A 20,738-nucleotide genomic window follows, 5' to 3' on the forward strand; every position below is an offset into this window, starting at 1 on the left:
TTGTGGATATACCATACTTCTCAACTGACAGCGCGCTAAGGCGTCAGTACATTAAAGGCCAGACACAATGGGTCTCGGTGTCGTCTTTCATGTGTTGTCGTGGCTCTGTTTCAATCGAGATCATGCACCAACTCGAGCAACTGTCTGACGTTTTGATTTGCACTTGTTTGAGGCGCGAAAGTACAGGTAATTGGAAACGTGCCCACTGCGCGCCTTACCTGCATGCAAGTCAATGTTTCTTTATTCCGAAGTATGGCAGGTTTCCTCTTCGATGCTATGTGTGCTTATTTCATTAGTTTTAATGTAATGCTTTGCATCACTTTGCGTTCCGAGGGCGCCTATTTGTGAGACCACCTAAAATAAGGTAGACGAACACAGGGACTACATCCTATTTATTAAAAAGCAATAAATAGTACGCTATGGCATTTCTAGAGATTTTCGCCAGAAATAACAAACCAAGCATAACAAAATATTCGCTGTAATCTGTATTGCTCATACCCACGAATTCTGGACAAAAGCCATTGTTAGCGGGAAACAATTTATGAACGCGATTTTTCATATAATGTAAGATTTCACTTTAACCATCAATATATCCGCAGATCACCCGACGGTAGTCTTGTATTTTTTTATATTCATGTTTTTGCTATCGTCGAAAGCTTTCCTTATTGGTTTTCCATGGCAGTCTGAACAGTTCGATGCTTTAAACGCTTTAAACGGAAGATTTTGCTACATATCAGAATAATGGACCATTAACTTCGATATTTCTATAACAGTGTCCTACAATTTTCTAATTTTAAAAATTTTTTATCGAGAAAGCTGGACATGATACAAAAAAAAACATTCCTGATTTTTTCTCTTGTTTATGAGTAACAAAGAATGTAAATCGCCAATAAATTCTTGGCTTACAGCATTAAAACTCACAAGTACAATACTATATTTCAACCAGTAGAACAATTTATTGGCTTTACTTCAAGCTCGTATTCCAAGAAAAAGAACCGAGGTTATGGCCGCAGTGAATACAGCATGAATTCATCCCGGTGTATTAGTGGGTAAACAATTATTCTTGATTGGCTCGCACAGGTAAGTTGTAATATCTTCTTTGCTTTAGGAAATCGTAGGTGGAGACATAGAACTCACAATTCTGCGCGTGGGTAGGCAAACCTGCAAAGTCGATGCATCTTCAGGTAGCAAAGCATGTCAACATCACATTGAAGACAAAAATCTTGAAGCTCTTGGCGTAGCTTTCAAGCAAAGTGAAGCATGATAATAGTAAACTACGCAGCTACAAATATAATTCTGTTTCTTTATACTCGCCCTTAAATAATTGCTGAATTACGGAGCATGGTCCCTTCACTCAGCAGCGGTTTGTCGAGTGCTGTCCAGTTCAACATGGATGCGTAAGATGCCGTAAGGTGCCTCACGAGAAAATGTTTCCACTCGTTGAAGGATATATTTTGGGAGTGAAGGGGGAAAGGCATGGGAAGGCACAACCAATTTTAATGGCCGCATCTTGGATTCGAGAAGCCGAAACCATGCCGCTATATACTCCCCTGACGTCATACTCACATAGCTCCACCTCTATCCACCATATTGGACCGTGACGTCATCATTGGCACGCGGCATGTGGTTGTTTCTACAATGGTATTGTAGATGGCGCGGTGACCTCAAGGTGGTAACAGACCCTGCGAAATATCGAAACGGGATGAGTAAGAGCTCGCGCTCTTAAAACATTGGAATGAACTTTATTGCGTTTTATAGTTTTTATCATGTAAATATACAAGTACCTTTTATTTCCACTCCGAGCCTTTGCTTTTTACCTCAGTGGAATGCAGCTGGACTGCCAAGATTCAATTTTGCGAAAATGTGTGTGACTGGCACGATACTCTCCATCACTGCATGAGCAGAAAGCCGCACAGCACCGATTCGCTATGTATCTTGTATTCTGCATCATGAAGATGACGCCGTCGCCTGAACTGTGTTTCCTTAAAACGCGTTCACCTCAGCTCTAGTTTCCTGTAATACTGGCAAAATATGCCCACCGGCACAGTCGATGCGGCTGGATCTTGCACGGACACACCTTGGGTGAGAACACACGCACACGCACACATGTACACACGCAAACGCTCAAACACATACGCACACGCACGCGTAGGAAGCGTATCGGCGTTTTGCTGCTGAATAGCATTGAGATGCGTACAGAACAAAATGAAGGAGAGCAGCTGCTGCTGAGGTTCAAAGCGGTGCTTCAAAGAAATGCCGGAGGAAAGGCAACGCGCGGCTACCCTTGCGTTCTACCACTATCGCTGGTCCCCTAGCGCTCTGACCGGCATTATTTCTTCATATTGCATTTTGAAGTGGAGACGCTACAACTCTGTGTTCTCGCACTTTTGTACAGGTTCTGGAGGCAGGTACTGGCTCTGGACCGGTTTGTTAGGGATTATTGTGGATGCCGAAAAGATGTCTCGGAGTGAAAGACAGCGAATGAGTACCTGTTGGGCACGACCAATATGTTAGTGCGTATACCATGAGTGTAGGCGTCTAATAACTGCCAGCCCAAAAGACCGCGCATGCCACTGAACCGTGTGGGTCAAAAGTTTCCGAATCACCATGAGCTGCTCGATGAGGTGCTGTAGAAATAAAGCAGAGGGATTAAAGCAATACACCGTCTACCATTCTTATTCGGTTCTCCTCTTGCTCTAGGTTTGTTCCAAACAATAATATCTTTTATTTTCCTTATTTCTTCCCGTTCCTTCATGCATCTATAGACCCCTACTTTTCTTTTCCTATTTCCTTAACAACCCAATTCCCGAACAAACGGCCTTGAGCCTCTCTTTTTAAATAAATAGCTCGCTCATTCATTCATTCATTCATTCATTCATTCATTCATTCATTCATTCATTCATTCATTCATTCATTCATTTTTTCTTATTGCTTTTCGCGAGAACTCATGCACCGAAAACTGTGATGCGTTTTTCAGTGCGTAAATTTGATTTAAGTTTTTTAGTCTCTTGCGCTCATTAAATCTGCTTTAACACTAGTCTCCGCGCGTCCACACTGGGGCAAGCCAGTGCGCACTGACTTGCTAGTGGTTAGTACAGAAAACACGAACACCCTGTAGAGCACCCACTGCTCAGTGATTGGCTGGAAAAAATAATTTAGAGATGCTCACCTGTTATCAATGCTTCTGTGGTGTTGAATTATAAAGGATCTATGTTGAACCTAGTGAGGTGGTTAAGCTTTTGTTACCGCTGCAGTTCTAAGTGACTTCGATGCCCTTGTACCTGCCCTGAACGGGAGGGTTCCAACGAAGTATTGCACTGTTTCCTCTCGCCGTAACAATGACACCCGAAAGAAAGTATGGACCTGAAAATGTAGAAGTCATTACCTGTGAATTTATACAGAGCCACACGATACCATCAATAAATTTATCGTGCTACAGACAGAACTTTTCCTTTCGAAAATCGTCTCATGACGACAGGCTATTGGGGCTAAGAGTTTCTCTAAAGAGTCCGTTATGTAGAGTGTGCGAGAACAAGCAGCTTGTTGGAGAAAAAGCAGCCACTGGAAGCCTGCAAACTTCACTGTTCTCATGAAAAAAAGCACAGAAGCTTCAATGCTTTCAATAAAGGGCCCCGGTATGTGAGCTTCAAAGGAGTAATACGTTGCACTACCGGATCCAAATGAGGCAATACCCGCGAGCGCGCAACCAGCGAGTGGGCTTCAATGCCCGTGTTTTGCTTTCCTTGTATGAATTTGTTTTTTAGCGCTGCTGTCATGTGTCAAGCTGCACTGTTAGGACACCTATAAGCTTCGAAAGGAATAGCGAAATTTTGCTTACGATGAAAGAGTACAGGAGAACAGATATCATAAACAGGCTCCTACCAAACACACATTTTCAACATTTTCAACACTACACTAATCAGACTTTCAGACAATAAAAGTGCCCATTCATATAACATGCAGGACAATCCCTGAATCGATTGAATTGATAAAGAGATCACACATATGAACTATGATATCTGCGGTTGAAACAAAGTGTCATCTGTTGCGTTATATTACGGACATGAAACTGGCATGCCATGCCAAAATGCAAGGAACGGCCCCTGGGGATTACGAATTAGATTTCAGAAGAGGGAAATGTAGCGTGATGTCGCGGACAGCCAGGCTGGTAGAAGAGGTTCAACCATTTGTGGTATAAAGCAGCCGCACGTGGTGCATACAGGGCAGAGTGGAGGTTGATGGGAGAGAAATATTTCCGGCAATGGACGTATTTAGGATGACGAAGATGGTAGTTATCATCATTATCATAATCAACCTGAATACGTCCACTGCAGGGCAAAGGCCTCTCCCATGTCTCTCCAATTAACCCTGTCCTTTGCAAGCTGCGGACACCGTATCTCTGCAAACTTCTTAATCCCATCCGTCCACCTAACTTTCTGCAGCCCCCTGCTACGCTTGGCTTCTCTTGGAACCCACTCCGTTGCCTTTAATGAACGGTGGTTATCTAGCCTTCGCATTACATGCCCTGCGCAAGCCCTTTTCTTCCTCTTGATTTCGACTAGGATGTCATTAACGCCCGTTTGTTCTCTTCACCACTCTGCCCGCTTCTGGTCTCTTAACGTTTCATTTGTCATTCTTCTTTCTATATCTCCCTCGTCGTCCTTAACTTGTGCTGAAACTTTTTCATTAACCTCCACGTTTCTGGCCCCATAGGTGAGTACGGGATGACATACAATGCTTATGGTTGCTTCTTTTCCCAGCCACCTGCGGCCTGGTCATGTCAGTACGCCTGTGCGATATCCACGCAGTTCTTCATTCTGGAGCTCCAAGCGAAGTAAATGTTGCCTCACCAGTGCTTGAAATTTCTATCTGGTTCAGTGCAACAGCGAAACGGGTGAGTTGGTGGTACATATATTTATTTTGCTCCAGTCATCTTCTTTGCGCTGTTTGCCTTTCACTATTTGGTGAGAAGGACTAGAGTCCTTCCCTTCCAACAGCATAGAAGTTTTGCAATATCCCCACTGCCTGGCTCCACAGCAGGCAGCGTAGGTGGTGCTTTTTTTTTGGGTGGGGGGAGCCCTTCAAATGGCTTGCAATGTCACGACTTTTGCCTTACTGGAATAACCAGATGTGTGCTAGTGTAATCTTAGGCCGCTGATGCACGTCAAGGTTTGGAACACGCCATCAGGAGGGGAAGGGTGGGCGATAGGGTGCTTGATTTCTAGCCTTTATGGAGTTGCCAAATGAACATCAAAAGTTAGGGCAGAAACTTTATGTTAGACGGGCCCTATCTGAGAGATTTCTCCCATATGCTTTGCGGTCCCCGCGGCAAAACTATTGCCCTATCGGGAACAAAGGAATCTAAAGATCTGTACCGTGCGTTTCAAACGTACTCGCAACCGTCCTCCATGCTATACAAGTTCAGCTAATGCATGCAGGAACGGAATAAAGAATAGGTACTCTTGTATTACAGACGAATTGAAAATTCGTGGTGGAAAATGCATTTTATTCCTAAGCCTACTTTATGGAGAAATGGAAACATCATTTTCTGATCGGCAGAGTGAGAGCTAGCGCGCACGGGCTGTTGTCGCTGCCCGCGACGAAGACGCACAGGAAAGGAGGGCGCTGCCTCAAATAGATAGCTCGACCACTATTCCCGGGCGTCAGGAAGCTTCAGGAACAGCCATGTCAAATCCTCTCCTTTAATATATCGCTCCTATATAAGCCAATGACTCTCATACAAGTCTCCACCAAATGCAATCCTCTGAATGTATCCTTACAATAAAAGTTAAAGACAGGAAAGAGATTTCGTCTCCATGCCTGACGCACTTTTGATTCGCAGATTGGAATTTATAATCTAGAGTATTCTGCGTGGATTCGCAGACCAAGGTACTTAAATGGCCTAGGCCTGTGGGCTTCCCGTGAACGTTGTTAAAGTTCACTGTATAGCTTTCCTGTCGAATCTTACCCATGCTTCTGAAAATAAACAGCTGCTTTTCATAACCTCTGAAGGCATATATAAGAAACGCTTGTAATTTGGACATGCTTCTCTAAACGTATGGCATATACAGTATTGTGCGTTTTTATCGCTGACACTTTCAAAAATTTCCCCGCGTCAACCGCTGGCTCGTTTGCGGTGAAACTGCACACAGAGCTTGCGTATTATGGTAACTTTTGTATCGTAGCAAGTTTGACAATGGTACTTACTTAGTTCAGGCGCACATGATGCGAAAACGTAAGCGTCTACGAGAGATCGGTGAGCCAAAACCCGCAGACGACGCTTTTTAGCTGAGAACCGGCAGTGGCACCATCTGATTTCGGCAGCGGAAAGCGTCACGACTAGGCCGCCGAGGCGAGCGTTGCAAGGAGCGCGGGCAAATGATGAGATACGCCTGGAATTGGTTTGTTTTTCAGTGCTATAATTTGAAAATACTTGAGATGAAGCAAATGTCGAACGGCGTATTCAAAGGGCGCGCGCTCCTTGCAACGCTCGCCTCGGCGGCCTAGTCGTGACGCTTTCCGCTGCCGAAAACAGATGGTGCCACTGCCGGTTCTCAGCGAAAAAGCGTCGTCTGCGGGTTTTGGCTCACCGATCTCTCGTAGACGCTTACGTTTTCGCATCATGTGCGCCTGAACTAAGTAAGTACCATTGTCAAATATGCTACGATACAAAAGTTATCATAATACGCAAGCTCTGTGTGCAGTTTCACCGCAAACGAGGCAGCGGTTGAGGCGGGGAAATTTTTGAAAGTGTCAGCGATAAAAACGCACAATACTGTATATGGTACACCCAGGAGTTCACTTTCCGAAATTCGTACTTTACCTGGTGATAACTGAAGTGTAATTCTGCTTTCGTTTGAATTTTTAGTACTTTCGCAAATGTCTACAAGCAACGGAGAGTAAGCTAACAGGATCGTAAGCTAAGAGGTAAGATTTGAAGGTTTCCTCGAACAAATTTTATACGGTCCTCCAACGGAACATTGTTCCTTGGTACAAAACGAATTTTGCTCCTACATTTCTACAAAGATGTCATGAGCCCCTCTTCAATTATTTGCGGAACTTCCCTTTTTTAGGGGCCACTGTATTATGGCATGATTAATTCTGCTACTGTACGAACACTCCCAAACAATGACCAACTTTTTTCGCCTCATCGGAATATCCTACAACATTGCCATCTTTTCGTCTTATTATTCACCGGCTTCGCTCTCTTGATACGTTACTGATATACCGGTAATTCCTACTGGAGACTTTCCATGACAAATATTTTTTCCGGCTCTCAGGATTCTCTTATGTTTAACGGCTGGCAAAACCCACTTCACTACATAAATTTTGAACTGGGTTATATTACGCTTGTTATTCTCCCAAGAGTGACTAGTTGAATTTAGGAGTTTGCCCCCTTCATACTCTGACGTGCCATAAAAGGACCACCTGTTTCTTGGGCAAGCTTGCCTGTATCCGGCATTGCTATTGTACATCTGGTGGCGTAGTCTGTGATTTAACTCGAAAGGTTATATTTAATCGCTTATACGCTATTGTGCTTTTGCCACATAAAGTTTATTATCTCGGCTGGAGCGAGACATTGCCGCCGAACTCACTAGCGCGTCTCAATTCGACGCTCCATCTCCACTCCGTAAGGTGGGGGGAACAGCCGCTCCTCCACGCGAGGGACGGCTCCAAATTCATTATCACCACTCGGCATTTCCTCCGGCGAGGAGATCCTCCTCGAAAAAGACTTCCTCCACCACGCCTCCCTCGAGGAACGAGGAAGCGCAAACGGCGCAAGGGGACGATATTAAGACAAAAAGTTGATCTCAAGCCATCATGTCATTGTCCACTGCATTCGTATTTTGTCAAGTTGTGCATTTTAAAGTCCTTCACAAAGAACCTTGAAGTTAGCAGACTACTAAAACATCTTTTGCGAGCCCGCATCTCCTGCTATGAATTACGAGGCTGTTACCTACATGTGCACAGCCGATTGCAGAAAATACAGAAGGCGGATAAATAGAGAGCTCTCAGTATTAGATAGGCGGTGCGACGAGCTCTACAGCTCGACACATGGTTTGGTCTGAAACGGTGCCCAGGTTGTAGGTGGCGACTTGAAATTAGCCCACACCCCATAAGCGTTGTGAGGCAAGCCACAGCTACAGCAATGGAGGGAGAGTTTGACCACAATTACCTGTGCTCGGTGTCAGCGGCAGGCGCGACCATCAGGAGCCTAGCCATGGTTATCTTCGCAAACCAATACCTTTCCACGATTTTCGAGTTCAATGAACTGACGCCTTCACTTAGCCGACACTTAGGAAGACGGTTCCCTGCTTCCAAATTTTATGCACGTTCGTGAAAAGTCGTTTGCAGGCAGAATTAAATCCACAAAGCGCGAAATCAGGGCGAGGTCCACCATGTGGGCAGGTAAACTGGTGCCGAGGAGCCTTTAAAATGGCGTTGGTGTTACCTCGAAATTCAAAAGAAAATCCGCGATTTTCCTCTTGTCGAGAAGTGATTCGAGTGGAGATTGATTTCTGAAACAAAAAACAGACTCGCGGGCCGCTTGGAGCAGAACTTCGTGGCGAGAAAAGTTTGCGAGTTTAGCGGTAAGTTCCTGTGCGTTATGTTTCAGTAAGAACTGGCAAAGGGATTTTTCTTGATTGCATTTTACTGCTGGCACTTCCATGAAATCGAGCCTGGCTATATCGTGTTCGAGTGGTATTGAGAAATACTTCGATATATCGGTACTTGAGTATATGAAAAATTGCAATAGATGGCCGTATTTGGCTCCTAGAACCAAGAATACATTGCACCCCTTCTAGTGCCGCGTTTAATTCAGCAACGAGCCACCCGCCACGTGCCCGCAGCACACAGATTTTTAGGCGTTCCTATAAGACTAACCTGCTTCTCATCGGAACCATGGTGGACGACTTTTAGGAGTTTCCCACTTTCGTAAGATTTCTAATCAAGTTACCAGCGCACTGTAAATAGCATACCAGGTAATTCAGATTAAGACAAAGCTGTTTTCCGCAACATCTTCGGCAGCGCCTTTCGAAGCGCCGCTAGTACGGATGCGGTGCGCATTTCTTTATAAGCAACCCCTCGGCCAATTACTCTTCGAAACACTTTACTAATTTCTTATACTTTTACGTGACCTTTTCAAGGAAATAATCTTCGTGTTCTACACAGCCAATAATGTGAGATGCCTGGGTTCAATATACCCTGGCTAGCTATATCCGTGCTGGGCTGTACAGGCCGTATGCACCGATGCCAACATGCCCGCCATTTGGATGTACTACATGCAGCACGGCGAAAGGTAGCACAAATATCTAACATGACTGATGGTTCTGTAGGCTACAAAGAAGGTTCTAAGAAAAGACAAATTTCACTCTGGGCAGCACAAAATCTAAAGGGCGAGTGAAATTCGGAAGTTTGCGGTGAAAAGGAGCCTGCAGCTGGAGCAGGCGACGGTTATGTGGTGGGATAACTAGAGACCACGGCTTTTCCTGGCGTCTCTTGCTCACAATGTTGTTGCGTCCGTTGTTCACAATGGGCTCCTTGTTCACATTGTAAACAACGGACCCGTACGGGTCCGTACGGGTTCGTTAGTGCGTCCACTGGTGCACTCGGGAATACGGGTGCAGAGAAGCTATACTCACACTGCAGAGTTCACCATTTCGACCAGCGTGTGCTGATTTTTCTGTTCGTTATTCCTTCTTGCTATGAAGTCACTGATTTGTCAGCGAAATCCTTATTTGCGCTAAATTAAAAAAGTTGAAATACAACTTATTAACATAAGCTTAAATACGCCCACTGCGGGAGAAAGGCTCCTCCCCTATTTCTTCAATTAACCCTCTGCTGTGCCAACTGTGGCCGCCTAATCCAGGAAACCTCCCAATCTATAGCGCCAACCTGCCTTTCTCTCGCCCCCTTGCAGTTGGTTCCGTTAGTAGCAATCAGTTATTTTCCTTTCGTATTACATGCCTTGCCCATCGCAGTTGATTTTGACTAGGATGTTATTTACTCACGTGTGTTCAATAACCCACCCTGCGGACTCTATGACTCTTAAACTATCATTTTCTATTACACACCTCGCTTCGTTCTCTTTACTTATGTTCACGCCTTTCCGTTAGTCTCCACCATTCTTCCCCATATATTTGTACTTTTACTGTTAAATCTGTTCTACATGGTGTTTCATGGGATTTCCCAAGGGTTTAAAAAAGCAGGAGCTCATACATACGTGAAACCAGGCACATCTCGTTTCCACTGTGCAATGCTCCAAAGCGTCTATTTTATTTTTGCTGATTTATTGTTTGGTACTGCAGCCTAGTTTCCAAGAGCTTTGCACGGATACAACTCAAGACATATAAGGTCACTCGCTACCAAAAAAGCACGGAATAGCTCAAATGCGACACAAGAATGCTACTTTTGGCAGTCCACAAAATTGAATTATACTTAATTTAGGTGTATGTGCAAGTCGTTAAGTTGCAGAGGTGGTTCAGAAATAAGCGAGCCAATGCTTTTTCTTGTAAATGTGCCTCCTGCGTGTTTTTTTTTTGTCCAGGCTTTTAAAAAAATGGGGCGATGTATGAAAAAAAACTTAATGTTTCTGAGCCCGTGCGCTATCGATACTGCAGCGCTCCCTAGCATGTTTTGAAAGAAAGATTCTTGCGCTCTGAGCTTGACAAATAAAGCGGCCACCACTCATTTCGACAGGCAACACACGGACACAAATAAATAAAACGAGGGCTACCTCAACTACGCGGCTGCACTGCTTTCCATTGTATTTTTTTTGTCTGCGCAATGAATAAATAAAAGCCCCATTTGAATTGGCTCCCAAAGACCAGCTAATCACATATCACAAATCATGCCGTGACTTTCCATATTACGGATGATTGTGCTCACGAACTTTCAAGGCAATGCTGACCGCAGCGTCGGCCGGTAACTTCGACGTGGTGAGCCGGTACGCTTCATTTATTCATAGCGCATTTCGGTCTACTACAGTGTGGCAGAGTGCGTGGCCACATTAGTTTTAAAACGAAAGCCTTTAATGACCCATACTCGTGGCCATGGATCTGTCGGCGTCCGTTACACCCAGCAACTTAGTAAGAAAAAAAATCTTTGCGCACGGTGGGATTCGATGCACCATCGTTCTGTTCCGCAGCTGAGCGTGCTAGCGACTACGCTAAGCATCTTTTTGCACGATGAGATTCGAACCACCATCCTTCCGATCCGCAGTCGAGAGTGCTAACGACTACGCTACTTGTGTAGTTCTTGTCTAGGACATTGGAGAGTGTTTGCGGAAAGGTGTCGATTCAGACGGATGCCTCCCAAACGACACAAAGTGTCTCCAGCATCTTTGTGCACGGTGGGATTCAAACCGCCCTCCTTCCGTGCCGCAGCCGAGCGTGCTAAAGACTACGTTACTTCCTGACGACGCATAACTTGTTCTCCTTAGACAAGACGCTAGAGGCAGTTTGCGGAAAGGAGTAAAGGCGTCAAATCAGACGGATGACTCCGAAACGCCCTCCAGTAACTTCAGTCTCCAATTTCTAGTGTCTACACTCTACAATCTCCAGTGTCTCCAGTGTCTTTGTACGCGTGGGATTCGAAGCACCATCCTTCCGTTCCGCAGCCGAGCGTGCTAACGACTGCGCTACTACCTGCCGACGCATATGTAGTTCTTCTTGTCTAGGACGCTGGAGAGTGTTTGCGGAAAGGCGTCGAATTAGACGGATGCCTCCGATGCGCCCTCCAGTGTCTCCATCATTTAAGATTCACAAACAATTGTATACATAATCATCATCTTAATCACTCATCAGTGACACAAGCAGCAACACCCCGCTAAAGGGTTTCACTTCACCGCACTACAGGTAAACAAAGTCCCCCCCCCTCCCCCTCGAGAAATTTTTGTGCACCTCGTGACTTTCTTTAAGTGCTGGAAAAAAGCATCATGTTGTGGATCCCTTGATGCAGAAAACTGGATCACTTGTTTTAAAAGCAGAAGTTTTACCACTCCGCCGTGTGCGCCGTGTGCGCGAATTTAACCTTGAACCGAGGAGAAACCACGTGACAGCAATGACGTCACTCAGCCGCCGCCGAACCGAGCGCTCACTTCTGCCTAGTCACGTAGGAACCATGACGTCACTCAACCGCAGCCAATCCGCAGCCGTGCGCTCCGCTCTCTCTAAATGGCCTTCGCTGCCTCAGAGCCAGTGCCAACGGATTGCCACAGCTCTCGACAATTGAACAGCAGAAGTCGTCACGGATGATCCAGGCGAGATGTCGGCCTGACTAAAGACGGCGCTTATACCTATGTTTTCTCTGCACGCCTGTTTCTTGCGTTATCTCGCTCCAACTAGCTGGACGACAAACTCTTCTCATTACTGCCTGTGAAAAGTAAATGCTGCGCCTCACCAACCGACTCGCTAACTGCATCGTGCTCTTAAATGCGTGCCACACCATCCTGATGTTTTGAGGCACCGGCTTCGATCCCCAGTGCGACAGGATACCCCCCAAACTTTTGAATCGTACATGCTGTTCTCCGGTTTGGTGCTGGAGTGTCTGGATCAAAACGCTAGGGAAAGACCCCAGCTGGGGCACAGGAGAAACAAGTTAGCCACGGAGCTTTTCCTCACAACCTGGGTTTGTGCCATTACAATTAAATCATATCATACTAAAAAGCACATACACTTCAATGATGGCGAGGAAAAAGTAAGTGTTCCAGAGGCTCACCTCTTATTATTGCCTCCGTGGTGTTGTCATACGAAGGTCTATTGGGGAACCTGGTTACGTGATTTACTGTTCTGTTACCGTCGCAGTTCCAAGTGACTTCGATTCCTCCGTATCTGACCTCGACAGGAGGGTTCCAGCGAAGGATTGCGCTATTTTCTGTCGTGATAACTGTCAGCCCCGACATCGAGAACGGACCTGGAACTGTGAAAAGCGCCTCAGCTGCGAAACCAAGAAAGAATCTTTATACTGAAACACTAAGCTGAGAGGCCAGCACGCACTGCACTGTGGTATGCTGGAGTAAGCGACGACAAAAACCTTTTCCGTGAATACATCGCTAACGCCTGCAGGTCGATTGGCTCAGGAGCTTCTTTAAAAAATTCGTCATATACGATATGCGACAACAAACAATGTTTTAGAAGAATAGCTGGAATTGAAAACCTAATTTAATTAAAAGCACAGCAGTGTTAATGTTTGCCACTTCGACGTTGCCCACCCTGTGCCCGCCATGAGTGCATGTGTGCACCACTGGTGTGATATTGCTGCCTCGACGGAAACAAATAAAACAAGTTCAACGAGTGCGAAAGCTGCGCGAGATGCTGCTACGTTGGCTAGAGTGGAAGTCTGCCGACTCCAGGGCTCAAAGCGTAGTACTTTGCTTCCTCGCTTTATTAGATCAAAAATGGCACTGCGGTGAGAGGCATGTACTCGTAGCAAAGCGGCACACTGCGTCCGCTACTGATTCCTCCTTGTCCCTATATTCTGCGCCACGTTTAATATCATTTAGAGCAAGATATGTCTTTAATTACAACATTTTTGGTAAGTTGGTGTATTCTGAATCCATGAAAACTAACAACCCTAACACAAACATCCACAGAACAGACAAGATTTGCGAGACACAAGCGCTTGTCTTGTAAGTCTTGTCAGTTCTGTGCTTCCTTGTGTTAGCGCTACTATTTTTCTTGTGTTCAATATGTCTTTACACGTAGATATAAGCAGACATTAATGATATCCTTTGAAGTTCTTTGAAATTCAGAAGTGATTGGATCAATGCCCTCTTGCAACGTTTTGCTCGCAGGTACAGTGGCGAGTAAAAAAGATCAGCAGTAGTGACATGCTACTGGAGCTGCAGATAACAACGCTCGGCGCTGCGGTTACGAACACGCCGATAAAAAAAACTGCCAGGTGTGTTCGCTAAGCACGGCGCCGTGCCAGCCGCGTGGTGCGATTTCCACCGCTCCGGTGACGTCATTGTGCTAATCTTTATGACTGGCGACTGTTCACACAGGCAAAAATTTAGTGTTTGCACGGTTTCTAATAGTACAGAGTTAAGAGCATTTCACTGTGCATTTGAAGGATAAAAGGGTCACCACATCACTCCACAGGGTGCAAATACGTTTAAGGGGCTACATTTATGCTTTATCTAAGTTTCACTTAAAGTCAAGCTACAGGAAGCGCGGTTTTTATTGCGTTAGCACTAGGTCGCCCCACCCTACTGACTCCGATTTCGCCTTTGTATGAAACCCGCTTGATTCTTTCAGATAGCAACCTGCATGTTTTGTTTGAATCCTTACCTTTGTATGAAGTCTGCTAACTTTAAGACTGCGCGTCGAACCGAAACCAAAACCGAAGTAAAACCCAAAGTGCTAGCACATCAAATTCGCATTTGGCCTAACAATGCTAACAGTACGAAATGCCATCGAAAAAGTTGAGTTCCAGATCACTTGCTGTTTTTGACTGTTTCTTTGTGGTGCTGGATGGTGATCCAAGGAACTCGTTCCTTGCGAAAACGGCATCGAGGAATGGAAAAATTAAACCTTTCTTTTGATGAATATGCTAAAAACGAAATTACTAGAAGTACTTCTATTGCTCACTCATATAGGGCTCATTCATATAACGCAGCGGCTGCAAAACTTATTATCGTTTCATTGTCTATTTCAATAAACGGTCGCTGTGTAACGCGTTATTTCAGGTAGAAATGCAGTTTAATTGAGCTTTCGAAGTTTCTTCTAATACCGGACCGGGTAGAAAACGACATGCGCCACAGCAGCAGGGCTATGACCACAGTACCAATTCTGGCGTCATGAAATTAAGAAGCAGTGAAGTACTGCTTCAAAAAATTAAGAGAGAACGCAAAGACAAAGAAGACGCCGAGCAAAAGAAGGCCCATGTGATTCCATACATCCACAAATTCTCGCACAACATCAAGAAAGTGGCGAGAAAAGGAGGCGTCAACGTTGTCTTCTCGGCTCCATGCAGACTGTCCAAGGTGTGCGCGATGATGAAGAACACTAAGAAGACAGCAGCTTGAAGTGTGCTGCAAGTATGTCTTCAAGGACTGCCTATTTTTTAGCATTGAAGCGTACTGTGGGGGAATTATTTTGAATTTACAAAGGCACATTTTTAATTCACTGCGAACATGCTAAACATTCATGTACATTTTTTTTATGTATTTGAAACGTTTTCGAAGCATGCTTTCAGTTCAGGTATTGTCGTCAAATTTTAAGAATATATTTCGAATACCGAGCAAGAAGATTGACGAACCTATATCCTGCGTATTTTTAGCTGAATCAGCAGTTTAAAATATGTCTAAAATACAAATTTAATAATCTGCTGCATATTCCATACGTATTATTCTTCGTTAAAGAAAGCCAGGCCGATGATTTTTTTTCTGCCCTTTGTTGCTCGTGCAATTTAAGAATGGTGATAGGATTTCTAATAAATACCAGAAACTTCATATTGTCGTTAAGCCACGGAATTTTGAATTCATTGCATTTTAATTATATGTACAATACAATAAAAAAAAATCTAGTGCAAAATGTTAAAGAGACGCTTCGAATGGTTTCAGTTCATTGTTTTGTAAGTATAGTCAATTATTTGGTTCTTTGAAGCTACAGTGGTATCTTTCAGACAGAAAACTTAGAGTTAAATACAAAGAAAGTTTGTTTTCATTGGCACAATTTTTGCTTCAACCAGTACAAACCGCTAACGGCGTTAAAAATAGAGGAATGTTCGATCATAGATCGGAAGTGAGTTTTGATGTAGCTAAGGCTCATAGATCCGCACACAATAAAAACATTGCCTTTATCGGAGCGTGGCTTTGAAAACGGCAGGTGGTGTCGATTCCTGTCCTATCTTTTTTTCTTTCCTAGTTTTCTCCGTTTTCAGTTAACCCAGTTGTTTAACCAGTACAAAGCGGTGCTCTGAATATAGGTGAAGCTTAGTAGGTCTTTATAGTACCTTTGAATTCATCTTTTGCCGGCAATGATAGTCGATAATGGCGCAGATGGAAACGCATAAAAACCGATGAAATCGTCCCCTCCATTGCAAAAATTCAATGCGAAGCCTTCAACGTCAAGGAAGAAGTCATTACAAATAGGAAGAAATTCGGGATTAAACGCTTTTTATTAGGAGTAAGATTAAGCTTCTATTTTACTTAATTTTTATCACTTCATTTCATACTCCATGTATATGAAAGTTTATTTTGCTGCCTCTTCTCTCCTCACTTAATCTTACCTGGAAGTAATCGATGCTCCCATTAATGCATCTCCAAGACCCCAAGCAGGTTCCAACGCTGTCAGGAACGTCTGTCTCAAATTCAATGTCCACTACCGGAACTGCGTTCGATGTGAGAAGATATCAGAACCCAATTTTTGTTATTTGCTTTTTATATTTGCAGCGTATCAGTAACTTGGAACACTCAGTTTTGAAAGGACTGAAAAATAATATTTCTTGGACATAAAAAAACTCGAATAAGAAATTAATAACAAAGTACCGGCCCTAATTCTCAGAGAAAGTTGTTCATGGCGGAGACGACGTTCGTGCCAAAGTTTCAGACGTGAAAGTTGCGCAGAAAACAGGAGCCCGAATACCGCCTTTCATTCTGCAATGTTTGAGCTAATTGCATTGTTTCTAGTCCGTTCATATTTCTCCTTTAAAATTCTCTTCAATTTCGGCTATTAACTCATCTTTCCGTAACTTTTGTGCCAGTAAATGGTGATTACTTGTTCTACTGATAAAGCATAGGCTATCAATTATTTCTGGATTCAGACAGAGGAACTTCTTACCACAGTTTTGAAATAGTAATTCTACATGAAAACATGATATTCAAGCCAAACTTATCATTCACGAAAATCTGGTTCAAGAGCAGGCCTAAAGTTTTGCTCATAACGATGTTGTTCTGATTTTTAATTTACTTTATATTGATTACTGTCTGAAAATATTTTCCTCTATGGCTTCCATTCCAAAGTGGAGTAATTTATTCAAGCAATAGGTTTATCTGCGTCCTTCTTCAACCATTACCTCAGGCGTTTATTCTTTACTGAGCACTGAACTCCTCTTGCCTCCGAAAAAACCAAAGCTCTATCTTTGACACACTTGGTGCCAAGGTTTTAAGATATGCAGTTTTACACCGTGCATGCTTAGGGAAGACGCTGCTGAAGCGCTCCTGCCCTTCAGCTTGCAACACACATTCTTATATAATGATGTGAAATGAAAGTAACTTCTTCATTCGTACAAGCAAACTGGGATGTCGCTTCTGCTCGCAGAACGATCCATGCTGGAGACTACGTTGTTTACTACCCTAACAGGGGGCAGCTATACAAGTAAAAGTAGTTTCTTCCTTCTCTCTTTCTTTCCCAATGCCTTCTGTAATTAATTCACAGTGATCCTGTACTTTAATAAGATGCTTCGAAAAGAAGGCTTTTGTGCTTGAAACACTGAAATGTGAAGCAATAAGAACAGCGTTTGAATTGCTTACAAAACAACGCCAACGCAGCAAAGCCACCACTGATTTCAAAAGTACGAACACTGCAGCTTTCAAAGGCGTATGAGTGCAGTGACTAGATTATCTTCAATACTGTGCGTCTAATACGTAAGAGGGAGCTCACCCCTCCAGTCACTCTATAAGATTGTTGTAATACGCTCACTTATAGAAACTTTATGGAAGAAAGAGACAGCCGGAGCGGAGATGTGATTGTTGCCTGCTTGAGGCACTGCCGCCCATTAAAGTGGCAGTATTCTGAGGGACACGAAAATGAACTCACGGTTACTCCACGTAGTAACGGATGCTGTCGCTTCGAATCCCAACACTGGCATAGCGTCCGCATCCTTGTATTGTGCTGCCACTCTAATTTCGATAGTAGTCTCGGGTGTAAGGGTGTCACACGCTAGGTTGTCATATTTCGTGTAAGTAACAAAACACGAGACCCCTTTGCTGAGACAGTACTCCACTCGAAAGCCGTCGAAAAGGCGTCCGTCATGTTGAGGAAACTCCCATGCCAGTTTCAGTGAAGTTGTTCCCGTGGCTTCGGCGCTAGTGATTAAGGGAGCCGGGACAGCTGGCAAAAATGAAATGTTTCAGTGGGTAAATGAGACAGCGGGCAAGGAATCTGGAAGTGCCGATAATGAAACTGAATGTGCTAACAACGATGTGCTCACTGCGCATGCGTTTTTAGACTGCAACAAGGTGAATACAATGTCAACGTGTATGCTTCAGTGCTAAGCATAATTATTTGCGTCTTTAAAGATCCACTACACACTGATATTGAGGTTCTTTTCTGCCCCTGGACACAACAACCTCACATGCCCATATTTTTTCTTGTTGGACTTGCCCTAATGCAATACAGTCTAGTAGGGCCTTCGAGGAGAGATTAATTTTGCTTTAAGGAATCTCAAAGGCGCGGAAAGGAATTGCTTCTCAGCATCTTCATCGCAAATAAGAGCTGTGCTCGTTCTTAGAAGATGGGAAACTCTCAGCTGGACGTGCTTACTTTCAGGTGGTGTGCTGAACGTTGTATTCCCAGCATCACTGCAGAATCTTTCGGAACAACCTCCGATGTTTACCACGTAGTATGTCCAAGGCTGCAAATTGCTTATGAGGACGCTGTGCATAGAAGTCATCTCGGGTTTCGCTTCGATAAGCTGAGTGGTATGGAAACGCAAGTTGCCTGCGCCCTGAAAAAGACAGCATACGATTCAATCTTTTGTTAATACCATTTTTTCAAAAAGAAAGTGATCACCGCTTAGAATGTTTGGCATATTTTACAATTACTGGTCATCATGTTGATGTGGGATATCTGCTGATGTAATCATTTTCCTACGCTAGTTTGCCACAGACTTTTGCTCAATCAAGCATTAACAGATGTTGCAGTTAATCCTCCGAAAACACGCCACGCTAGACAGCACGCTTTTTCACCAGGTCGAATTGGCTGTCGTGGGCAGTTCAAGCCGTACAGAAGGGGCGAAATCGGGAGTTTTGGAGCCCCATCTGTTAATAGGGAAGCATCGATGGTACTTGTTCAAGAAAACCCATTGGCTTTCGATGGAAAAAGCTATCGATGCAAAATGGGTTCCAGTAAAAGGAACTTCCAGCAGCTGCAATCAGGAACACAGCATCGGTGAAGCGTGAATGCTTAACACATTCATGCTAGCGTTAGAACACAGTTGTCAAAGATGCTTAATTGTGACGCGCTTTTCAATTTAAAGAAGTTCTTTTGAAATTTTTGAGCGTGCTGATGTTTACATGCCTTCAGTAACATATTTTCTTTCAGGCAAGCAAGCTGTGTCCACGCAATGGCACTTATGTTTTCCCTGTGGTGACTAAACACTTTCCTGTGCTTTGTTCATAATTATGTGAATGATAATAGTGAATTTATAAAAATTATCGCCACTTTTGGCCTCTGACTAAGACAACGCCGTTACTCTTAGAAATAGCGCCCATCTCTTTTCGTCTATGCGTATGGTCCGCTTTGGTAAGGCTCTGACTTCCGTATTTTTCATGTTTTCCCACTTCAAACCGTGCCTGGCCTTTCGGTTTCAGTGAGCAACTTCTTCATTTCAGGGGAATTGAACGCTCTCTTTTGTAATTTTCTTCGTTATTCAGTTCCGGAGCGCGTCACCTGAACATAGCAACTTTTCGGTGGTTGCCTGTTTTTGCTGCGACAAAAGATTAACGCACCGGTTAAAACATTTGTCACATGGGTGTTCCTCACGACGGTGCGCACGCCTCACCTCGGCAACGTAGACGCCAAAAAAATCCTTCAGTAACTAATTGCCAGTTCACGACCTCAACAGAAACCGCAATAAAGCGTTGGCGGCTAGTGGGCTTGAAATTCTTATTGCATTATTAACGATTTCATAACTGAAACACAGGTGCTTCAGTTCGCCCGTTTGTAGACGCCAGAACGTTTTGCCACCAGCAAATACCTGTGCCAACGTCGTTCAAAGTTTATTTTCTTTTAATTTGCCCCGAGCAGTTCAGTTTGCAGCCAGAAATGGCGTGAGCCCTCTAAACTATGTGTTTTGGACCAATATGAACACTAGGTTTCAAAGATCAAATACTTTCGCCTTGAACTCTTCGCAACTTGAGCCTAACATCGGCCGGACACCGCAGCAAAGTTCAAGCACAATATCAATTCGATGTTATCCGAAAACATCCTAACTTCAAAACCAATAGGAAAGTAACTTATCGCATCATGCCCCCGAGCGAGGCTCGAAATACGTCCGCGGTAAACAGGAAAGGTATGGTCTCAAAGGCCGTGGACTATCTGCCTGCCGCCGCACCCTAGCATACTCACCATCATTTTTTTTTTCATATCCCAGTAGCCTCCAGGTAACATCCTTCTTCTCGTGCTCGTGCTAGTACACACACTCTTTGATCGTCTATCACGTAATATGATTTCACAACTAATCTATGATTCATTAAAAAAATTAAAATTTTCCCAGTGGCTCCCAGGACAGTGCGGTAATAAAGGAAATGAGCAGGCAGACGAGCCTGCCCATTCTGCCCACAACGACGGGATCCCTGTCAATATCCCTGTAACAAAAGCTGATACAGCGTGCGGGCTTCGTTATTTGGCGCTGGAGCCCACACTTTCAGCGTGGAACAAGGGAGAGTTCTCGAACCGTCGCTTCAGGGCATTGGACTCCGGACGGCGCCTACTTCTTCCACGTGACATAGCACGTCGCGAAGCAACTTTGCTGTGCGGTCTATGACTCAGCGATGCCTTTAAAAATCAATA

General features: G+C 44.2%; 1 protein-coding gene across 7 annotated transcripts in view; it reads right to left on the minus strand.

The window, feature by feature from the left end:
* Window positions 1–20,738, minus strand: part of LOC144094128 (uncharacterized) — a 150,325-nt gene that overhangs the window by 110,407 nt on the left and 19,180 nt on the right. Inside the window, exons 6-10 of one of the 7 annotated variants that reach the window (XR_013306416.1) lie at window positions 18,489–18,672; window positions 17,763–18,056; window positions 16,234–16,334; window positions 3,170–3,363; window positions 939–1,682 (exon numbers count right to left, since the gene is read on the minus strand). The gene's annotated coding sequence lies outside the window, so the exon portion shown is untranslated. Of the gene's footprint in view, window positions 1–938; window positions 3,364–12,720; window positions 12,922–16,233; window positions 16,335–17,762; window positions 18,057–18,488; window positions 18,673–20,738 lie in introns of those variants that run through there. The other 6 variants (XM_077628047.1, XR_013306421.1, XR_013306418.1 and 3 more) reach the window with 6 other exon arrangements.

This window comes from Amblyomma americanum, chromosome 6, assembly GCF_052857255.1.
Source record: "Amblyomma americanum isolate KBUSLIRL-KWMA chromosome 6, ASM5285725v1, whole genome shotgun sequence".
In the NCBI taxonomy this organism is placed as follows: domain Eukaryota; kingdom Metazoa; phylum Arthropoda; class Arachnida; order Ixodida; family Ixodidae; genus Amblyomma; species Amblyomma americanum.